Here is a 6,000-nt window from a genome sequence, read left to right as displayed (position 1 = left end):
TCACCAGGTATGGCCCAAGAACAAACAAACAAAATTTTAAAAAACACCTGGTTTTAGATATCACTGCATCACTGTCATCCCGTTGATCGTTGATTTGCTCGAGCGGGCCCAGTAGTGTCTCCATTCATCCTAGGCCTGAGATTTTAGCAGCCTCTCTTTACTTGTCCTTCCCAATGGTGCCACATTAGAGGCTCTTCAGGGTCAGGGAATGATACCCATCATTGTTACTGTATTTGGCATATGAATACGGCACAGGGAGCTTACCAGGCTCTCTGGTGCAGGCAGTAAACTCGGTAGCTTGCCAGGTTCCCCAAGAGGGAAAACTAGGCTATCAGATGTCCGGGAGCTTGTTTTTATAGTCTTTGGATATTGACCGTTGATGGGATTACACGGGCTAGGGGCAGTTTTTGGTGTGACTGCCTAGCTACTGGAAAATGGGGAATCTGGGTGGAAGAGGACCAGTCCTGATCCGAGTAGCCTTGGAGATCCTGTCCCCGGGTCCTGCACACCTGGGTTCCTCTCTACCGGTTCCTTCATGCATGAGGCTTGTCCGAATGTGTGGAGAGGGGCCTTGAGCATGGCTGTGGCTGGGTTCCAGAGGTCTTCAGCTGCCGGGGCTAGCAATTCGGTGGAAAAGTGTTGTCCCAGAAGTATGTAAATAATCCAATTAAATTATTTAAAAATTTTTATGCTCCATGTACAAAATTAATATATTTGATTTCCTTTTTAAGTATCTCAGTTATCTGACAAACTTTCTAAATACTTAAATATAGCCAATCTCATCACCGAAATTCGCAATAGTTGAACCTCCAGTTCTCCCTGCTACCCTTACCAACAGTATTTCAGATTTAGTAAGATGTCCACCTCAAATCACCAGCATCCCTTAATTAATTCCACATTTTAAATTTAGAATCCCGAAGTTCCTGTCAGACACTAGAATGCCAAGTTCTTAAGCATTTCACGTTCCTAAAATATCAGCTTCATCATGATTATGTATGAGTGCCACAGAAAAGTACTGAGGCAAAAAAACGAGTGACTTCATCCCTTCGGTTCTGCTGGAACATCCTGAATCAGTCGTTTGTCTGACCTGCAGCTAAGAAGGGCATCTCTCCTGCCCCCTGCCCCAGGGAGGTGTGGCAGACCAGGGTTTGTCTGCTGAGGGCTAAACAGCATTGCAAGGAACATAGGTATTCACATAACTTTTCTTTTGTTTGTTGAGTTTTGGGTCACATCCAGCAGTGCTCAAGACTTAGTCCTGGCTCTGCGCTGAGGCAGCACTCCTGGCGGTGCTCCGGGGATCATATGGGATGCCGGGGATTGAACCCAGGTCAGCTGCGTGCAAGGCAAACACCCTCCCCACTGTGCTATAGGTTCAGGATCTCATATATCTTTATTTTTCTTTTTGGGTCACACCCAGCGATGCTCAGAGGTTACTCCTGGATCATGTACTCAGGAATTACCCCTGGCAGTGCTCGGGGGACCATATGGGATGCTGGGAATTGAACCCGGTTCGGCCGCATGCAAGGCAAACGCTCTACCTGCTGTGCTATCACTCCAGCCCCTCATATATCTTTTTGAATGGATGTTTCTGTGTTTGGGGGATAGGAAACTTAGACCTTAATGAAAACTTATGTCCTGGGGGAAACTTACATTCTTCTATTCTTTTTTGGTTTTTTTTTTGCTTTATGGGTCACACCTGGCGATGCACAAAAGTTACTCCTGGCTCTGCACTCAGGAATTACTCCTGGCAGTGCTCAGGGTACCATATGGAATGCTGGGAATCGAACCTGGGTCAGCCATGTGCAAGGCAAACGCCCTACCCGCTGTGCTATCATTCCAGCCCCCACATTTTTCTATTCTAATGGCAACGCCTTCTAACGCACCAAGTGCTTTCCACGAGACATCCACCGGACATATTGATCAGCTGCAGTTCCATGTCTGGGCAAGGAAAGCTGGGAAGAGTGGGATGGGCGGAGGCTGGGGGGAGGGGCCTCAGTGAGTCAAGGATGGGGAGCAGATGGGCAAGGAAGCAAGCTGTGTGCGGGGACATCTGCGGGGAGGCACTGCAGGGCTCGGGTGCAGAGGTCCAAGCTGGAGGGCTGGGGAGGTGGCGCGGAGGGCTAGGCTGTGACTTAGGGTCATCCCGTCCCCAGCACTGCACGCCCCTCCTCCTCCCGCTGGGTATTATGGGGGTTATTGCACACAACTCTCAGGTCCCGTGCTGGTCACTCTTACTGCAGGGAGAGCTGCAGCCCTGTAGGATAACATTGGCATGTCCCATCTCCCTGGCCACAGGGTTAGGTCTCTTACGCTACTCCCATTACAGTGCTCCCGAGGCACTCCCATCCCTCTGGGTTTCTCTGTGCTCTCTTCCCCAACCAGTCAAGCACCCTTTCCCCTAAGCAGTACCTATCACGTGTAAAGCCAAATTCCTCAGAAATCCCTGATTCTGTAAATATTGTTTTTTCTCCTTCCCTTATGTCCTTTTGCACAATTCCCTTCAGAGCAACGTCCTTTTTGTATAGACACAGGTAAGACAGTTAATGCTGAGCTTTTGTAACTTGGGAGTTAATTGACTCTGAATAATAATTCACTCCTGGGCATCTGTTTTCTCGACGTAAGCCTCAGTTGCCCTTAGTTCCTAGCACCCCAAAAGCAGGGTCTCAACGAGGGACTGAGAGACCTAGGGCAAGCTGTGAGCTACCCTGGCATCGAAATGGGCCAGGCCAAGCGCCATAATACTTAACTATAAGTTAAGAGCATGTTCATGGGCAAATTCTGTCATGATCCAAAAAGTAACAATTGGATTAGAACCCTGCTAGGGTTAGGAAAGACTAATCTGGCCTGAGCACTGTAGTCTGAGATCTATAGTGAGATGTCCCCAGAGAGCCACCCTACAAGTTCAATGTATCTCTTATTGTGTCCATACAAAATGACTAATACTAAGAAGTAGAATTAAGATAGATATTTAAATGGTTATTGGACTAAGGAAAGGAGAAATGCACCCATAGATGGTATTTCGCCCTTAGGCGGATCTTCTTGCTGAACGAGAGTTTGTTCTGGGGGGAGCTTCCCCAGAGGGAGGGACCTTACATCATTGATTGTATGATCACACTTAGGTGTAATTGCTACCCCCACCCCCGCATGGCTGGGGAGATAACTAAGGCTGTACGAGGGGCAGGAAGGAGCGAGAGAATGAAGGGGAACCGAGAGGAGAACGAAGGAGCAGGATCCGGAGAGGAGGAATGAAGGGGAATCGGGGGAGGAGAGTCAGGGGAGAACGGAGATGAGATTGGAATAAATTGGACCTGACACGCACCAGCCTGGCCCTCGTTTCCTCCTTTCTTCCGCCCTTTGCCATCGGCCGCCCTGAGCGCAGGCGGCTAGAGAGTGCCATGGGGCTTCATATTTATTTTTTGACTCCACACACCCCATAGGATAACATGGGGTCTGTCCTTTGAGCCTTGCCGCAGGGAACTTAGTTTACCTTAAAGCAATGTCCTTTCTGTATGGACACAGGAAGACAGTTAATATTATGCTTTGTAACTTGGAAGTTGATTGACTCCAATAATATTTACTCCTGGGCATCTGCTTTCTCGAGTCAGTTGCCCTTAGTTCCTAGCACCCCAAAAGCAGGGTCCCGACGAGGAACGGAATGGACCCAGGGCAAGCTGTGAGCTACCCTGGCATCAAAATGAGCCAGGCCAAAGCGCCACAATACTCAATTATAAGTTGAGAGCATGGTCATAGACAAATGCTGTCATGATCCAAAAGTAACGACGAGACTAGGACCCTGCTGGGGTTAGGAAGACTAACCTGGCTGAGGACTGTGGTCTGGAATCTATAGAGAGATGTCCTCAGGAAAAAACAAACTTTAAGTCTGATATCTCTCTTACTGTGCTCATACAGAATGACATTGCTAGAAATATTAGAAGTAAATTTACTATAACTACTTAAGTGGATTACTAGCTGGGGAAAGAAGGAAGTGACACACCCTGGATGGGATCCCGCCCTTGAGCAGATCTCCTAGGAATCTGGAGTAATCTCCTTAGATTAGATTTTGTTAATCTCCTGGAGGAGTGGTCTTACCCCTCTTTGTTGATTTGTTAGTGTTCAACCCACCTTGTGTCACCACCCTATGTAGTTGCTATATAAACTAAGACTGTAGGAGAAGTACGGGGAGAAGACACAGAAGCAGAGCACAGAGCGAAAGAGAATCAGGGAGTCATCGGAGCCAGAAGCAGGGGAAAAAAAGAGCACAAAGAGGCCGGAGCGATAGCACAGCGGGTAGGGTGTTTGCCTTGCACGCGGCCGACCTGGGTTCGATCCCCGGCATCCCATATGGTCCCCCAAGCACCACCAGGAGTAATTCCTAAGGGCAAAGCCAGGAGTAACCCTTGAGCATCGCTGGGTGTGACCCAAAAAGAAAAAAAAAAAAAAAGAAAGAGCAGAGCACAAAGCGAGTCAGAAGTGAGGGTCAGAGTCAAAGTCAGAAGTGAGAGCGAGAAGGGCTCCGCAGAGAGAGATCAGAAGAGACCAGAGGAGAGACGATGGAGACAGAGAGAGGCTGGAAGAGACCAGAAGAGAGACTACAAAGATAGTGAGACAGACAGAAGAGAGCACAGCGGCACACACAGAAGCAGAGCACAAGGAGGAGCCATCTCAGTCCGGTCGAGAGCACCAAACGCGAGCAGCGAGAGAGAGAGAGAGAGAGAGAGAGAGAGAGAGAGAGAGAGAGCTGCCCCGAGAACCTGCAAACACATCATCACACATGACCCCTTCTGTGCACGCATGTTTGTATATTTTACACACCCCCAAACACGAAGGTCTCAAGGCTGGCATGGAGATAAGACTGGACCTCTAGAAAGTTCTTCCTATGACCCTTGTTGAATGGGGGGGCTGGTACCCAGGAGCTGGCGGAGAGCTGGGATGGGGGCCAAGGCGCTTGGCTCGCTTGCTGCCGACCCTGGCTGAACCCCGGCACCACAGGTTTCCTGAGCCCCGCTAGGAGTGATCCCTGAGCACTGCCAGGATTGACTCCTGAGCACAGAGTCAGAAGTAGCCCTGAGGACTTCTGTGTGTGTCCCAAAAAGCTAAATAACAACAGTAACAAAAAGAATTTGGGGGGCTGGATCGATAGCACAGCGGGTAGGGCGTTTGCCTTGCACGCGGCCGACCCGGGTTCTAATCCCAGCATCCCATATGGTCCCCTGAGCACCGCCAGGAGTAATTCCTGAGTATATAACCAGGAGTAACCCCTGTGCATCGCCGGGTGTGACCCAGAAAGAAAAAAAAAAGAATTTGGGAGGCAGAAGATAGTTTAAGCATGGGGGAAGCCTGGGTTCGGTCCCTGAGCACTGCTGGGAGGACCCCTGAGAAAAGGGGCAGGAGACCCTCTAGAACTGCCAAGAGTGGCCCAGAAGACAAGTGAAAAGAAAAGAAGTTTGGGGCTGGAGCGATAGCACAGCGGGGAGGGCCTTTGCCTTGCATGCGGCCGACCCGGGTTCGATTCCCAACATCCCATATGGTCCCCTGAGCACCGCCAGGAGTAATTCCTGAGTGCATGAGCCAGGAGTGACCCCTGTGCATCACCGGGTATGACCCAAAAAGAAAAAAAAAAGTTTGTTGGGCTTAGCGTAGACACTATGCCAGCATGTTCCGAGGTCCTGGGTCCAGTCCCTGTAGCTGCTGAATTAATAACCCGGAGCAAAGAACGGCTGAGGAAAGGGAGCCTCAGGTTCACGCCCCCGCTTCCTCCCAGCCACCCCCAAGGGGCCAGAGACAGTGCAGAGGGCCAGGCACATGCCAGGCTCTGTGGCCAGCCCCATTTGACCCCTGGCCTTACACATGCTGCCTTGAACACCACCACGTGCGGGCAAACGGTGCCCCTGTTTTTTCTCTTTTTTGGGTCAGACCTGGCTGTACTCCTGGCTCTGCACTCAGGAATTACTTCTGGCGATGCTCAGAGGATCGAACCCGGGTCGCCCGTGTGCAAGGCAA

This window comes from Sorex araneus, chromosome 4 (genome assembly GCF_027595985.1).
Source record: "Sorex araneus isolate mSorAra2 chromosome 4, mSorAra2.pri, whole genome shotgun sequence".
Taxonomy (NCBI): domain Eukaryota; kingdom Metazoa; phylum Chordata; class Mammalia; order Eulipotyphla; family Soricidae; genus Sorex; species Sorex araneus.
This window is presented reverse-complemented; position numbering follows the sequence as displayed.